Source organism: Microtus oregoni, unplaced genomic scaffold (genome assembly GCF_018167655.1).
Source record: "Microtus oregoni isolate MIOR12 unplaced genomic scaffold, Mior012 000012F_ref0000307, whole genome shotgun sequence".
NCBI classification, from domain to species: Eukaryota; Metazoa; Chordata; class Mammalia; order Rodentia; family Cricetidae; genus Microtus; species Microtus oregoni.
In genome coordinates this window covers 31470394-31488629 of record NW_024543071.1, presented here as the reverse complement: position 1 = coordinate 31488629, position 18236 = coordinate 31470394, and the positions used below count along the sequence as shown (strand labels likewise).

At 42.9% G+C, this 18236-nt stretch overlaps 1 protein-coding gene across 4 annotated transcripts in view; it reads right to left on the bottom strand.

The window, feature by feature from the left end:
- The window catches only part of Glis3 (GLIS family zinc finger 3), a 417572-nt gene that overhangs the window by 282775 nt on the left and 116561 nt on the right, over positions 1-18236 (bottom strand). The window lies entirely within an intron of this gene.

Sequence of the window (18236 nt, the reverse complement as noted above, 5' to 3'; positions counted from 1 at the left end):
GTGCGACGGTGATCAGTAGACAGAATTATCTTTATCAAATCAACTCCTTCCTAGAGTAGCTAATATTTTGAATCACAAAGTAAATAAAGCCAATACTGCTGGAGGGGAAGGACCAAAAACACTGAACTGATTTGACTGTGAATCTGTATTTCCCGATAGCCTCTTTAGGAGAATTATAGTCAAACTATATCCCTTTAACCTTGAGTTTCCCCTCTTCATCCCCAGTACACTGCCGTTGGACGGAAAATATTTTTTTTAATAATTCAAGATGGGAAATCCATAAAACATTCACTTGGAAAGGTAACAGAATTTAACAACATTTTTTGTTTTCATTACTTATAATATTCCAATTTTTCTTTTTAAAAAAAAACTGTGGTACACACCCAAAAGAGAAAGAAAAAGAGGCAAATAAACCCACAAGAATCTATGTCGTTAAAGAGAAGTGAAAGTGGAGAGGGAAAGGCTAACATCGCCATGACTCATCTGTTTCAAGCAACAGTAAAAGCTTAGTCATTCTAGACGTTCCCTTCAGGGGATGCACTTTTTCAAAACCAGCTGACCACCTGAGTCTCAGCGGCTTATCCTCTACTCCCAGCTCTAACAAATGAGGATACCGTTCTCGCGAGATTCTCTGGCTTTGCCATCACTCTACCCAGGACCAAAGTATGTAGAATTTATCACTGTAATTTTCTTTAGCTCTAGAAAGCAAAATTTCATACTCTGTTTTCCTCCCAAAATAAACCAAACTGCCAAGAGTTCTTTTACTTGGCATGGATTTTGGTTCCATTTTCTTCTAAGAGCCCCTTGAGACAAAACAGCCCTGAAAGTTGTTGCCATATCCCCATAAATGAAGCTACAACTCAACTCCCCTGCTGGAGTCCCGGCTACATTAGGTGGCAGCAGCTCCTCTCCACGCCAGTGCTGTGGAGCTAAAACCCATGTGCTCACGGCCTGCCTACATAGCCACACAGGGAATTAATAAGTATGAAGCTCAACTCCTCCGTGTATTTCCACGGCACCCACACACTTGAGTTTGGGCTCTGGGCATGCTCTTGAACATCTTCCAAGATCACTGGCTCCTAAAGAAGATCTCAGATCTTTGCTCAGATGTTCAAATTCACCTCTTTCTTCCGCCTGAGCAGGTTTCCGATCTTATGTCTTCCGAGACCAGTTGGCGGTATTCCATTTTTATGACTCATGGCTTTGGACCATCAGGGCTTTCCGCCTTAACATCAAGAGTGGCGGGTGTGTTTTTAATATCATGCTCATAAACTGAATTTCTCTGAAAATTCTTGATTGCGTGTGTTTGCATGGGCTCTCTCTGAACTATGGGAAAGAGGATGCAACGGTGCGGAGCCTAACCCAGCCTAATAACCTGCGTTACTGCCTCAGCTGCCACTGCTACTAGATGTTTCTATTAAAAGCGACATCAGCTATCAAGCACTCAGTCAACCAGGATGCCATACACGCTCATATAATGAATTGTCACTCTGTATCTGATTCATCCTTAATGAAACCATTCACATCTATCTACCTCTAAAACAAATGCATGAGTCCCTCTATCAGCCCACACAAGAGAAAGAAAGCTTGGTAACAAACCGTATTAATACCTACTTGTCAAATCTAAAATGCTGCGTGCATATACATCTATATATATAGTAAAAATCATGAAGAACCAATCGAATCCGTACATGGCATCACTACTTCAGAGATGGGATGAAGACATGTATACCTTAGAATTCTCAACTGCCAAATATGAGGACTGCATCTTTTACTCTAACCCTCGCTCGCAACTGTCTTTGTTGACTTTGTACCTAGTGAGCCCCTCTGCATCTTCAAGGTTTCAACCCAAAGGTCCTTGGGTCCACCTGCCACCCCCAGTGTCCTCTGGACAGATCTGAGTGCTCTGTCCTTTCATCTTCAGGAAGCGAGCCTATTACACTCCTACCAATCTCTCATTTCTGCTCTTCAATTCTTTTTGAAAAAAAAAATGAAGTCCTTGTTTAATGTGCATTTTCTTCCCTAGAACCCAGTCTAATAGAAAGCCTTAAATGAATGCATAAAAATTAAGAATGACTGCAATGAATATTAAATATTATCCAGCTGTTTCCATGGAAGCCCTCCTGACTTTTTTTTTTTAATGAAACATGAGACCATTTTAAGAAACCCAAACTAAGTTGATCCTCTGATGTGTAGCTGACCAAGCTGAATGGAAGAGGAGGCTGGTGAGCATAGAACTGTATATCTGCTCTCCTGGTCCAGACACTGAACCCTGCAGCCCAGACTCACATCATGAGACACCTCCGTCCTTCTCTGCTCAGTATCCCACTATCCTGCCCCCTACTCCAAACACACGGATCAACTTCAACATCCTCGAACCACAGAAAAGTGACAGCTTGTGTCAACAGTGACTTTCTCAGAAACATGCAGCATTTGATGCAGTAATGAGAATGTTCTAGAAAATGGCACCATCGAGCTCACAATGGAAAATAAACAAGAGTTGTACCAAAAGACACTATTAACAAAGCATTAAAAGTCTAATTCTTTTTCAGAATCCCAGTCAGAAGCATGAGCTCCGAACCACTGGGAGTCGGAGTGTGGGCTCTGCGGGCAGCCTGACTGCCTGGGATCAAGCGCTTTGCATGACGGGGGCAAATTTCTGAAAATTGGCAGTCCGTGTTTGTATCTCACCATCTACCAAAGAGGAAAAGAAACTGATGCTGCCTCCTAAGGGGCTTTGCATCCGGTATTAGCAGCACACACAAAGCCTCGGCACCATAGCAGATACTATAGGTGTCGGCAGCTCTCGTCACTGATGGTTGTTCCATGTCTGCCCTTGCTTTTCTGTTCCACTCTGTTAAAGAAGAAAAGTCCTTCATATTTCCTTGCACAACACAAGACAGTAAACGATGCTGTTTAATTCTCTGCCCATTTCCAATGTTCTTTCTGTTTTGAGCCCAGAGCCAATTTTTTTTTCAACCAGGTGTCATCACAGATAGAAATTTGCAACTGGCCAAGTTTGAATGTTCCCTGGCTTGTTGTTCCGTAAAAACAAACCATACAGCTTTTCTGACTACCAGATGTGCCAACTACTTGGGCACTAGTTTTTCTTTTCGAAATACCGCTTATTTTTAGAGACGGCATGGTGTGTGTTTAAAGATGTGTTTACTGCTCAAATAACGATCGGAGAGGACGGTGTTCTGAGCTCCGCACAGGTTCTCGCCGAGATCACACTGTGCTTCTGGGAAGCCCCTCACACTTCGCATCTCTGAGGATCTAAACTGAGCGGTCATTTTAGAAGGGCCGTGATTTTCATGACTGTCTTCATTAGCAGAAAGGGTCTTCCTTCAGAAGCAAGGTTGATTGGCTTGTACCTATCATAAATAGGTTGATTCTTTCCTAACTTCACACTGAAACAGAGGGTAACAAAAGTGTAACGCAGACGAGAGAGCAGCGCTGAAATAATCAAAGCTTTGCTAATCACTAATCAACTGGCACTTACCGAATGCTAACCCTGGGCCAGGCAGCGCATGGAGACAGTGGTACAAGGAAGGACCAAGCCCCCACTGATGGGAAATTCCTGCCTCTCAGTGGATCGTGTGAAATAGGCTTTTATCAGGTCACAGATGATCAGCTTCTAAACAGTACAATGCAACTCACACACTGGACATTTTCTAGGCAAAAATATTACTATCCAATAGAGTCAAGTCCTGCCCCTGTCCTCACTAGCTATGTGGCAATGGGCAGAGTCCTTGAGATCTCTCTGCCCTAGTATCCTCTTCTGACACTAGGAATGGTCAGATCACTTAACACATGGGATGGCCTTAACAACAACTGGTTAATATTAATATACATACCACCACCTTTCAGAATCTGGGTTCTCTATGAAACATTTTCAGACCTAAAAAAGATTGCAGAAATAGGAAAATAATCTCCAACTTCACCTAAGGCCATTTCTTCATCCGGCATATGATCTCAAGAATTTGCTCCTTTCAACTCTGGGGCCATTAAGAATGAATCATAGATTTCATATTTTAATTCCTAAATGTATAAGGACAATATAATTATAAAATCCAAAGCATTCAGCAAGGCAATAATACTAGTAAAGAAAACACTATGCTCACATTATTTCCAATAATATATGTAATGATACATGTAGATCAATTCCTTTTTAATCCAGAATCATACAGTATAAAGAAGTTTTAATCCACACTCCAGTGATCTCCAAGAATAGATTAGCAAATCATTGGATACAGAGCACTGAAGGTTGATAGAAAAGATGAAAGGTTCAAGAAAGAAGAAGGGAGGTTAATATCACAAGAGTCAAGAGCATACTTCTGTATCCCAGCCCCACCACCCCTAGCTTTATAATCCTCCCGCACCGCTTGAGCTCCGTGTCTTAGTTCCCTGATTCTAAAATGATTTTGATGCTTCCAGAACTGTACAGCTGTTAAGAGGGCTGAAAGAGCTGGTACGTATGACACATTTAGTACGTGGTGCTTACTAAATACCTTGAAAAGGTTAGCGGAATTTGGAGCTGGAAGATAGCTCAGTGGGTAAAGTGCTTGCCTTGCAAACACCAGGACATGAGTTCAAACACTAGATCCATGTAAAAGATGCCAGGCCTCATTCTAATTCCAGAACTGGGGAAGTGAAAGCAAGCAGGTCCCCAGGGTTTAATAATACGCCATGGCAACACACTTAGAAAGCTCCACGACAGTCAGAGACCCTTTAAAAAAAAAAAAAAAGGTTGATTGTGTTTGGTATTTGAGGAAACAACACCCCAAGTTGTCCTCTGACCTCTGTATCATGAACACACACACACACACACACACTACACACGGATACACAAATTAGCCCAATGTTATTGAGAAGCCCCCATTCCTCTCAGGCTCCCACCCCTAGCCAAGATATCTGCAACTGAGGCCCCAGCAGCAAAGGAAAACTTCGTTTTCTCCAATGGAGTCTCAGGAATAAATTACTACACTCCAGGACAGGCCCCTTGCCCGGGAGTAGTTGGCCAAAGCAAAATAGATCGATATTAATTTTTTGTAGACTTTTTTTGTCTCATTTTGCTTTGTTTGGGCTTTCTTTCTTTTTTCTTTCACCTTATTGGAGTTTTGCTTGTATATTTTGGTTTCCATTTGTTGTGGGGGTTATGTGTGTTTTTTTTTAGTTTTTGTGTTTTTTGAAGAGAGAAAGGGCAAGAAGGTGTGTGGGTGAGGAAATGGGAAGAAAATGAGGGCAGAAAAAAGTGTGATTAGAATAGTGTATGAAAATGTTTTTCAATAAAAGGTAAGAGGGAGGGAGGGAGGGAGGGAGGGAGGGAGGGAGGGAGGGAAGGACGAGTCTCCAGTACCATTTTATATTGTTTCTAGAATTTCTTTCCCCTTAAATACACAGGAACTAATGCTGATATCTCACAATGCATGTAACACACAGTCACACACAAAGCCAGACTCACAAACACACAACGGACAGGGACACAGACAGAGACACACACAAACACGCACACACACAGCAGCCCAATCCTTCCTGGGGTGGGCTCCAGCTTCACGCCAGTCTTGGCTCACCTCTCTCATCCCCTTTCAGCTCACTGCTTCAGACAGGATCTGGCTGTCTTAGACTAAGGTGTTCGTCTCAAGAGAAATGCCTTCAGTACAATTTACAACAAGGTAATAGTACAGAAATAGAACCTAAAGGCATCAAAAATTCCCCATATCCGATTTTAAAAAAATCAAAAGTCTGCATGGAAAAACGGAAGTATTAGCTACAACATTTCTTTATGTATTCACCGCCTGCACGTGTGTGCAGTCATATGTATATTTGTAGGTGTGCGTGCCATGGTGCTCATATAGAACAAGAAAACAACCTGTGAGAGACAGTTCTCTCCTCCATCTTGGGATTCCAACCCAGCTTGTCTGTCAGAAATGACAGCAAGAACAGTCGGCTGCTGAGTCACGTCCCTGCTCCCAGAAATAGTGTTTTATTAAACCTCTCAATAACTCTTCAATGTGCAAACAAAGTTTTTATAAGTCTAGTCCTTCCTTTGCTCCTGATGATCACAAGAATGAGACATAGCTGTAACTAATCTAGGTCATTCTGCAGTAAAATTTTTGCAACTTTGAAGCTCGAAATTTTATCACTGTTTCTAGTTCTAAGCACTTAAACGCCCCTGCCCTGCATGGCTTCCTCAACAGAGTTCTCTCTGGATTGAACCCCAGAATAAAAAAGAAAAGAACTATTCTTAAAAATTTTTTTTAAGGTTTTGTGAAAGAAAGAAAGGTGTTTTGTCTACATGTATGTGTGCACAACACACGCCTGCAGTGCCCACAGAACCAGAAGAGGGTTCAAATCCCCTGGAACTGAGTCACGGGTGGTTGTTAGCCACCATGCAGGTGCCGGGAATGAGAACCCGGGTCCTCTGGAAGAGCAGCCAGTGCTCTTAACCATGCAACCATCTTTCCAGTCTCTAAGTGAACACTCCTGCCATTTTCAAAAGCACACAAATCTCAACTGCTATGGAACACGTGTGAGTCTGCATGGGAGAAGGTGGCTGTCCTCCACAGCCAGCCTGTGGGTGGGACCTTGGCCACTAAGCAGGTTGCTGTCACATCTCAGACTCTCTACAAAGCGGCTCAAAGGATAACTGAGAAGTAACACGCACACTGTCTGCTCGGTCATGAGTCTGGACTGTGATTACCATCACTGCAGTACAGAACAAATTTTAAGCAATGCAAACTGAGCCATGAAGGCAGAAATGATTATTTATGAACCCCAAAAAGTACTAACACATCTTGCTAACACCTCGTTCTCTAAGAAAGAAACTGCCCACTCTTTCTCTAATGTAGAAGCAAGACTAAGTGGAAAAGCATGCCACAAGAAACTCTTCAGGCTTTCTTCTATGGATAAACTTAGGCAGAGGGGCAAGGCAAGCCTCACCAGGTACATAGATAGTGATATTACATATGTAGCGATAAGGTGGCCCCAGACAGAGTGGGCAAGGCCGTCTGGTTCTGTGGCCCAGACAGAAAGAGCACTGGGATATCACTGAACACTCTGCCCTCACAACCTATCATATCCATCAATACAATAAGATGTTCTGATAGTAAGGAAATATTCAATCCACTGTGACAACCCCCACAGGTTCCAAACTATGTTTAGAACCATAGCATATGTAGTTTTAGGCTTCAGGTTTATTAAGTTAGCATATATCAAAGCATTGCCTAGACTGTTACTAGCGACTTCTTGTTGGGATCACATTTACTTACATTTCAAATTTAAAATAATATGCGTTAAAGTCAAAGATGTACATTAAAAAAAAAACAAGGTAGTTTCATGCCTGTCCAGTTGCAGCAGTATTCTTCTAAGAGGCTCAATTCAAACAGCCAAATGTGTATCCTTCCACACATCTAAGCTCTACTGACATGAATATGTAAGCTCTAATTCTAAAGCAATATGATTTATCATACATTGCCCCCATCTGTTCTTAAAAGATACCATGAAAATATAGCTATTTTAATGAAGTCTCAAAGCAAATGCTGAAACCATCTACCTTTATACCACAAATTCCTGTCTTATAAATAAATATGGGTGTTCATCTGTAATATATTAATAGTTCGGGGCAAGGCACCATAGCATGCGGGCTTCTTTCTCTTTCCTCAACTGGGGATGTCTGAGAGAACTTTGAAAAGTACACGCTTTTCAATTTAGAGAGATGAGTAGGATCCTCCCAGGGCCCCATGCCAAACCAAGCCAGCCTGCACACTGGGTCCAGGTCATCAGGCCCTCTGAGAACCTCACTCACAGTCCCTTCTAGAAACTGCAAACAAGCAACTACTGCACAGCAAACACGCAAGGCTTATTGTGGAATCTTGGGACAAATCTGCAATGTCTCCCTGCTAAAACACAACATTAACCATGAAGTGACCATGTCTGAGTGTCCAGTGTGCCACTCGAAGATACAGAAAGGCTGGATGGATGCTAGAGATGCCAAAGACTAGGAATTTGAATGATAGCATTAGCAGGTGCTCAGAAATGCGTACAGCCTACGGGAGATAAGAAACACTGTGTGCTGTCATCCCGGAGCTGACAACTGACTGACACCAGAGAGACTCACCGAGGGGCCATCAGATGAGGTTAATGCACTGTGCCGGACTGAATATGACGCTAAATTATAGACAGGAGTTTGAAGAAGAAAGAGAGCAGTTGCTACGTTACAGATAATTCACTGAAGACGATTAACCCAGAGACATTTCTCAAAGAGCTTTGGAATTTCCAAAGGTGTGTCACTTAAGTAGTAAAAAGAAAAAGCTTCTGGAGATGCCCATGGTCAAACAGTATCAAAGCACCTTAATAAAACAAAAGTTACATATTTCCTTTATTACAAAGCTTCTTATAACTCTTCCAGTGCACAGAGTTATCCCTCGGGGGGGAAAATGGAATGCAAAATATATTTGTTGGGAAGACTGAATTTTTAGAGTCTCTTCTTCTTTGGGGAATCACTCAAGAATAACATTCTCATTCTACTGAAATTAACAGGCTCAAACAATAAAGGAAGAAAAGAGACATGGAGAAGAACTAACAGGCTGAAATCATGGAAATAAAAAAGGGGGAACAGGGTTCCTGCGGTAGGCGAAACTAGCACAAAGAAGGGAGGAGCTGGAGCTCAGGGCATCAGCTTAGTTACTCCAAAAGACCAGGACCATTGTTGTAACCTGGAAATGTTCAGCAATAGACTGGAACTATTGGAGGTTCATAGAAACCATAAGAGGAAAGCACAAAAGGAGACTTTGGATCATTGAGAGTATGCCCTTGAGGGGGACTGTGGGCCTTGGTCTACTCCTTCTTCTTTTACATTTCCAAATGGGTTTGCTCCAGTGTTAACATGGTCACTGGTCCTGTACCACAGGCCCACGAGCAATGGAACCACGGTGTACTTAATGTTTTCAAGTCCCAAGTCAAAATAACCTATTCTCTTCATAAGTTAATAACCTTAAGTTTTTTGCTACGGGAACAGAAAGCTGACACAATCTGACATTAAAAGCTGAACATCCAGTGACTCCATACCGGATGGTATGTTAGCATTGCAAAGGTTATTTCCTTCAAACTGTGAATTCCTAGACCCTGCTCTGGGCCCACTAACTGGATAATGTTGGCATAACTGGCACTGGGGGCTCTGTGCTATTGGCATAACTGGCTGACTGTCATGGGAGGCTCCAAGCTAGAACGGATGGTACAAACCACTAGGAGCTCTCCCAAGAGTAAACTCCTTTTCCAAGACATGAGGAAGACAAGCAACAATGGGTGAAATAGAAAGGAGACAGTGACGAGGGCTCAATGCGGGCAATGAAAACTCAGAAAGCAATGATTACAGAAGCTGGTTAAGAGTAAATCCAGGGATTCTTATAATTACATTATAAAGACTTAGAAGATCATGTTTAAGATGTGGGACATCATATAAAGTCTATCCTGTGACTTCTTCCCAATGTGTTCCGATATAAACAGGTCAAACCCTAACCCAAGGAGAATCCTTTGAACCATGCAATCCCCCACTAACTTGCCTTCAGCCTGATTCTCCTGTGTTTATTCCACAAGGCTGTAATTTTTACAGCAACATGCTTCCAGCTTTAGTCAGCATTACAGGAATGTGGCTCACACAGTATAGAATCACCAGCCCCCTGCTCATTCTGTTTTATGCCTGTAGTCAGTGGAGTCACAGCTATACCTAAGAAACTGAAAACTGCCCCATGCTTGTTTGTACTTCTAATAACCCCACTTCCTGGGCATCAGCCCTCATCTTGCTTCCCACACGGCTGAGCACTTCTGGTAAGAAGGTATAAAGGGATACATAGCTCCCAGTCCCCTCAAAAGAGGGAAGATAGCGTCAACATTGTTCCCGAGGTTTACATCCTCAAATCCCATCACTTGGCCATTATACATTAATTATCAACTAATTAGTAAAGAGGACTTCTGCTGACCCTCCTACTCTCCCTTGTGATGATTTGCCAAGTTAACTGAAAGCCTCTCAGGATAGCAAGAGTGTTAAATAAAGTTCACCCACAATTAGCCCCGAAAACCAAAAAGGAAATATAAGCACATTTTACTGCTTTCCCCTTGACAAAATATCCAACAATCCCACGGGAGGAGAATAGATGTGTTTGTTAAATAAGCAAATTGTCACTCTCCAAAGACGGAAATGCGAGCACAGGCACAATTTAGTGATTTATCGCTTGTGGGTCCGTTATCAGTTTACCGCAGCCTTACTCGGCTCTATTAGATACTTCAACGGAGTTTCGGTTAATCGACGAGTCAGGCAGTTCCTGTCTAACAATGCGCTTACACCAAAGCCTGTCTGCTGGATTCAACTGTGGAAATGTATGAAGGTAGAAGTACTTAAAAAAGATGTCCACAAACACAAGAAAAGACGAGAGGAAATTTACTTTCGAAAAGAAAACTGCCTTAGTCTCCTAAGGCCACGAACTAGTCACACTGACCTACTGTGGACTTTGGCACTGTGATGGTCATGGAATCTCAGGCCATCGGGACAAGCTTTTCTGCAAAATCTTCTGGCCAACTGGATGGAGTTTAAGAAATAAATGTGAACAACAGCCACTCTTGAATTAAGGTGCCTTGGTGCTGAGTACACAAAAATCACAGATGAGAAAGGGATCTGTGTAAGCTTGGAGGAAAGGGTGGCACTCCTCTATCTCAGCCTCTCTGCGGCCGGAGGGCAGAGGACCAGAGTGAGGAGAGAGGGAAGTGCTAAAAGCAGTGCGGAATCCGCACTGGAGACCTCGCAAGTGATGTAGACGGAGCCAGAGAGGATATTCACATACAAGCTGCATGATCATGACCACGGGGACCATGACCACAGGGACCAGGACCATGGGCAAGCTCCTTAAACTCTGTGTCTCTGTTGCCCACCCATCTGGAATACGGAGTGATAACTGCTCCCACCTTCATACGGCTGTTGGAAGAATTGAATAAATTGAATATGTAAAGTCGTCCCATACCTCTCCAGCAGAAAGCAAGTAGTCCATAAGCCTTAGGAGTCCCTGTTCTTACTAAAGAACGGCACACCTCCAAGTCCAGGCAGGACAAGAGCTATGGGCAGGTTTATAAGCCTGCATATGATAGGTGCGTATGAAGAGGACAGTCCAAATACTTCCTGAAAATATGGAGGCAGAGCAAAGACTGAAGATAGAAACCAAGATAAGCAGACTGTCATGCCCTCAGGGATGAGGCTCTCAGAAGAGCCTTTTCTATCTTCCCGGAGGACAGCATCCCCCTGGGAGGCCTTCTGCAGGTTTTTAGAAGGCTCAGCCTGGCTCGGAAAGTGGGTGACACAATCCTGGAATAAAATGGTCTTTGTTGTGTAGCAGTTTCCTCCAAAATTGAAACATTCCATCCTGCAGGAGCTCCTTAAACAGGAAGGTAAGCAACTCAAGAAAGCTTCAGGAAGTCCCTGAAACTGACCAGATTCGCAAGGCTCCTCGCTGACAGGGTAAACAACAAAGGCTTCAAGTTCTTCTCAGCTGCCTGGAAGAGGTGTAGAGCAACTGAGGCACCTGGAAAGGACCCTTCTCCAACATCTTGAGCTGCCTCAAGGATGAGCCGTGTGTTCTAGGTTCTAGCTTTTGTGAGCTGTCACCCAAGACAACAAAAAGGGCTAGATGTGTGGGCCTCTCAAGAGACATCTAGTAACACAGATGAAAAGTTTATTTTCTGCTGTTTCTGGGGTATCATCATTGCAGAATATCAAGATACCCCATCAACGACTGAGACTATTTATATTGCAGTACTCATAAAAATAAGAGTAGACATGGTTTATTTAAAGAAATAATCTATGAGTCGGAACATTAAGTCGTGTCAACCACAAATCACTGAAAATTATAGCAGTAATTTTAACCCTGAAACAACTACCTACTGGTTAAGAAATGTTATCACTGTATAAAAAGATGCAATGTTAACCCAACTCCCAAACTATTTTATAGTTTTTAACAAGATTCAAATCTCACAAACCGCACCTCACAGGCAATCTGGCCAGAGCCTACACACTATAAGCTTCTTCCTGTTCCTTTCTTTTGATGCTATCTGTGAACTCACAAGAGAAATGGTTCAATCTAAACATCCCTGTACAGGATTCAAGGTGAGGTAGTATGTTAAGTTTCTGTGACTGTAATACCCTGTACCCTGTGCAGGCTGAGTCGGCCACGTTGCCAGCAGTAACTCCCAACCAGGAATGGTGAATAGGAAGGAAAAGCTCCGCAGCCAGCACAAACACTTCCTATTCAAACACAAAACTGGTAGCTGGAGAGATGGCTTCATTGGTAAAGTGCTTGCCAGGCAAGCATGAAGAACTGAGTTCAAATCCCAGCAGTTACATGAAAGCTTGCACAGTGGTGCATGTACGTTTCGGTGCTTGAGAGTGGAAGGAAGGAGAATACCTAGGGGTTGCTGGTCAAGATAGGCTAGCCGAATCTGTGAGTTCCAGGTTCAATGAGAGACTCAAAAATTACAAGGCAGTAAGGACACATACTGACCTCTAACCTCCACAGGTGCAAGTGCACATCCACGGGTGAACACATCCACACAAACAGGCTAGAGAGATGGCTCAGAAGTTAACAGCACCAGTTACTCTCCCAGAGGGCCACTTTATTCCCAGCACCCACAGCGCAGCTCACTATCCTGGCCTAACTCTGTAACTCCAGGTCCAGGGGATCCAGCGCCCTCTACTGGCGTCCATGGGCACTGCATGCAAATGCTACACATCATGATTTTACTTCTAAATTCTAAAGTAGTGTCATCGATACAGCTCAGCAGCTGAGTACTAACCTGGCCTCCACAATCTTCAGTACCACCAAAAGAACACAGAACAATCCTATGACGTTTTGATGCCAGTATGGAAAAAAAATAAATAAATCCAAATTCTAGGTTCTCCCCGAAATAATACTTATTAAAAAGGAGTCCCAGTTATTTATCTGAATATAGCAAAGTCAAAAACCAGAGCGAGGAAGAGCAGGATGCTGAGTGGCAGTGTTATTTCATTAGTAATATACTGCTTCTTAGAAAAGAATAAATGACGCAGTTAAAGAGATTTCAGACAGTGTGTCCTTCAGTGTAATTAGGGAAAGAAATACAATTTTTCCCCATCTCTCCAAAGACCATGTAAGTAGACTCCTGAACTTGACAGCTGAAGGCCTCCCTCCTTCTCTCCCACTACAGTAGAGCCCATCTTAAATAAGTGTGGGCCAGGATTCGTGTCCTTCTGTCCTTAAATGTTCCATAATGAAACAAAACTAACAGCTTCCGCCAAAATCCTCACTCTTTGTACCAGGAAAGGATGGGGACAATTGAAAGAAATTCACCGTTTGTGATAAACTCTTGTCTTCTAGTCACTGAGTGAGAACAGCTCCCAGTGGCGGACAGGAAGATGGGCAGGCAGTACCAGAATATTTCCATTGTGCAGCATTGAACTCCTCAGCATCATCTATCAGATATTAACCTCACAGGACATTGCCAAATCTCAATTCTCAAGCTGGAGTCTCTTTGCTTTCCAACTAAACCACAAGTGTATGAAATTTTGCCAGTTCAAGATATGTATGTTTCAGTGAAAAAAATCTGAAAAATCAAATTACGCTTTCAGACTAATGAGGAGACCTGTCGCTTCGACCCAGTTTCATAGGCGTCTGCCCTAACTTCTTCCTTCGTATGATAGCAGCCAGGCTCAAGTTCTGAAATATTCCTCTTGCAAAATATCCGGAATGAAATTAATAAAAGGGAAGCATTTCTTTCTTGTTGCCATACCTTCACTAGAGTGTAACTGACGAGCAGAAAACACTGAAATCGGAAGCCTGGAATTTGTGACTTGCTGGATGTGGTGGCACATGCTTTAAATCACAGAACTTGAAAGGGACAAAGAAGACAAAGACGACCACCACTAGTCTACATAGCTAGTTCCTGGGCAGCCTGGGCTACATGGTAAAATGCTATCTTCAAAAGCACACATAACCACAAAGGTGATCATTAGAATACATTAAGTTTATGGTACACATCTTTACAGTGCAAGGGGTAGTTAGATGTGTGTCATGTGTGTGTATGTGTGTGTGCATATTAGAACAATCATCACAAAGTAGTTTTTATATACTTCATATCACATAGGTACTTATCTATGTGTGTTAAAATTCTAATCTATCCTTATGATAAATGTCAACTATGCAAATATTGCCAACTATATTCACCAATAGTGAATGTTGGCTCTAAATTCATTCATCTTGCAATAAATTAAACTTTTTAATATTTTTTGAATATTTCTGTCTCATCTCCATCCTCACCCCCACCTTTCCTAGAGTCCCACTATTGTAGGTACCACATGTCAGAGGGTCACGTGGTAATTGTCTTTCAGTGGGAGCTTTTCATTGCCCCGCTTCCTGCCATCAAGCACGCTGGACAATCTATGCTGAAATTGTCAAAAGAGCCAAGAGTTTTTGCCTGTGTTCAGATTTCTAGAACCTAACAGTGAGAAAGCGAAAGGAATGGCCAACTTCTTTCTGTGTCCATCTGAACAGGAGGAACATCTTTGCTTTATCCAATCTTCGCACCATCTCCTTTCAAGAAAATGTGTCAGAGGAGTTAGGGGAGGGTGGGAAGGGCAACTGGAGTAGTTCTTACTACACCTCAGAAGTGACAGCAAGGGGACAAAGACTGGGAAACCTTCCCTGAGTGCTGTTCCGTCACCTGACACCAGCAGTAAGAGGAATGTTAGGAACACCTCCGTCCAGCCGCGGAAGAATAGAGTTGAAAGAGGTAAGAAAAGAAGATATATAATTCAGCTTGACAGACTTGTTTTTTTGACACGTAGCCTTGAAAAGAACAATTTTACCTCAGAACCTTGGCAAATGCAAACCGATTTTTTGATAAGTTGAAACATGCATGCTCCTGAACACATGAAGAGAGGGTGAGGGAGAGAGAGGCCAGGTATCCGAGACAGGAAGGCTGTCAGATTTCTCGTTTCTGTGTCATTTCTGTTTAGCTGGTCAGATGAAAATTCAAAACCATATAATTAGATGGTTGTTTATACATGATTAAGCATGAGCTCACTGCTCTCCGCATGCCAAGAAGTCAAAGAGTGGTTAAGGGCAAGAAGGAATTATTAATAAAAGGAAATAAAGCTGTAATACATTTTTCACTTATGAATAAAAATAACTCAACGGTCTCTAGAAGGGAAAATATCAACCGTGACTAGGGCAAGAAACTAGAAGACTTTATAGTGACCAGAAGTTGAGAGATATAAAAGCCTAAGCCACTGATAAGAAAAACCTCCAGTTTTTAATCCTTTTTTTCTTCTTCTCATAAACCTAAATCACAGTGAGAACATAGAAAAATTTACCTGTATTGTATTTCTTTAGAATTATGGGAAATATTCAAGCAAGAACACTGTGTTCATTTATAAGCATTATTTGTTCTCTATAACTGTCCCTACCAGGAATTCTCTCTGGAGAGACCAAGAGCTGGCAGCCACTGTGGAAAAGGCCCGTGTTGTCCTTTTCCACAGTGGCAGAGTTTTTCGTCCCAAAACCAAATGAGCCACTGAAAGCAGAGTTTATCTGCGTAAAGCCTTCACATATAAAACTAACGCAGAACTCCAACCCCCCCCCCCCAGAGAACCTGTGACCCAAACACAGTCCAACAACTACTCGCAGACCACACTCCCAGACACAGAGAAGGGTAGTGGCCAAGTCTTTCAGATGACAAAGACCTGACCCATGCCAGCAGCCTACTCTGCCTTAGAGCCAGAACCCCCAACCAAGTGAGGAAACTCACCAACCAATAACGACAACCTGAGGAGGCCAGCCTGGCAAACCAGAACTTAGTCTTAGCGGTGATTTAATTCTTTTGCTTGCCAGTGCTGAGACTAAGTACTTGTGCACACTGCTATGATAGATCGCCGAGACAAAGGACACACACAAAACAAAAAAGTCAATAAAGCCCAGAGGGATGCATCACACCAGTTCTTTAAGAATTGGGCTTAAGTGAACCTGATAGCATTCAAAAAGAGCCCCAAATGCCTAAGAAGCATAAACACTGGCTTTTACAGCCTGATTCCCAGACCCAAGTCCCAGGTCACATTTGTCCCCACCCTGCCAGAGACCTCCAGATTCTAACTCCCTCCACCTTTCCTCCTCCTGCCTCTCTCCACTTTCTTTTTCTTCTCACCCCTCTTTTCCAGGAGCATTAGCCAGTTCCGGTCTGACTCCAGAGTCGCTTCAATCACGTGATGTTCTTGCTCACCCACTCATCAGAATGTGAGCAGAACACACATGAATCTACACAACATGGAAACTTTTACTTAGGAGGTTCGTCCTGAGACTGAGATGACCAGAGGCCCTGCCTGAAAGGGCTTAAACAAGGGAGACCATTGCTCAACTAAAGTAGCAATGCTACCTCCCACAAACCACCTGTCGCATAAGAGATAGCTACTTTGTACCTGGTTCCTCTTTAAATTGTTGCCTTTCTTTGGACTAATTCAGTTCTTAGTGTGCTGCTTAGTGTTAGAAGTCACCCAAGGCCGAGGGGGAAATGCGTGTAGGCCCATAAAACAGACTCCTCAAGCCAACACCTCAAACATCCTTGTCTTTAGCGTTCAAAGGAAGTTGAAAAATCTTGCTAAATGAATAAATATGGATTACTTGAAAGAGTTCAATATCTACTCTAGTTCCAGATAAGAAGTGTGATAATTCATTCCCAAACAATGTGTGGCATGTAACTCAAAACCGTTTTTCATCAATAATTAATATTAATAATTAACAAGTATAAACAACAAAAAGACCTTTTGGAAATGTTTCGGCCGGGTCCTTTCCTCATTCCAGCAGCTGCCCATTGCCCCTCTCTCCCCTCTCTGCAGGGTTAATAACTAACCCTCCCTCATCTCTGACATGCAACACTACCCAGCAGCAATCCTCCCAAGAATGCGTTCACAGACACCAAAGAATGAAGTCTTATCCAAGTCACCTGGGCCTGGCAAACGGATTTCTGCGTTAGCAGCTGTGGACACAATCCCTGGCACTGGCTTCTCTTTCTCTGCAGCAAGGATGGAGCGCTCCAGAATGCTCGCCTCCAACACTTCTTTATCAGATGGGTTCCCTTCTGTCTTTAATGTGTCTCATAAAGAGACTAAACCGTTCTCTAGATAAATAGCAGAGGAAAAGATAATTCAATAGCGCCTCACAACAGGCCAGAAGGAATGTGTCAGGATGTTTCCGAACTGACACATAATAACAAGGCTGATTTACGGGGTACACTGGGATGCTTTGATACAGATACCAAGGCTTGACTTTGTATTCATTCCAAACAATGTTCCCTTTGACTTTTAAAAACTACGCTGCCCTTCTTTCTCCAGTTGACTGTGTGTCAAGTACTTCACTTCAATCGCACACCAAATTAAAAGCGTTTTCTCTATGCTTTCCAGCCAACCTATCTTAATTCCCAATACTTAAAACTTTTAAGCCCACTGCAATTAATCTCCTTTGGCCCATCATTATTTCATCAAAATCAAAATGTAGATACTTCAGGTATCTACAAAATATGCAGGTAGTATCTTCAAAAGTTTTAAAAAGTCAGCATCCCACATATTTCATATTTACAGCACATATGAACTGCAATCCCATGCCCCTTCCTCTACCTACCTTCATTCTATACATTACCATCACTCTTTATGAACAGTATCAGTCATCAGCAAAGGCACCTCGCGCATGCTTAAATTATTCATGCTCCTTAGCCACTGCACTGCAAAGTACTGGCAGTAAGAGGTCCTCCCACAGTGGGGTTTCCTCAGGCAGTGTCAGCTTGGGTACAGGATTGGGTATAGAGGTGTTTACATCTCACTGTTTGCTGGGGGTCTCAGAAGGCTGCCGGGCGTACTATGCATACATTCCCAGGGCCACTTTGCTCTAAGGTTTTATAAATTACAGGCAGCGTGCACATTTAGGGACTGCTAAGAGGCCAGTAGCAGAGAGCTCCTGCCGGAATGCAGCGCTAAAAACAATGTCTCCCCCCTTCAAGTGGAACTGCTGGTGAAGTCAGCCAGTACAGACCGGCGGGAACAATGCTGGGCAGGTCATTAACTTGCCTGGGTCAGAGCCGACTGCGGTGAGCTCACCCACCTTTCTGCAAATCCCATTTTAGCTGCTGAGTTTATACAAATAAAACCCATAATTTTCTAATGGGTGAACTGG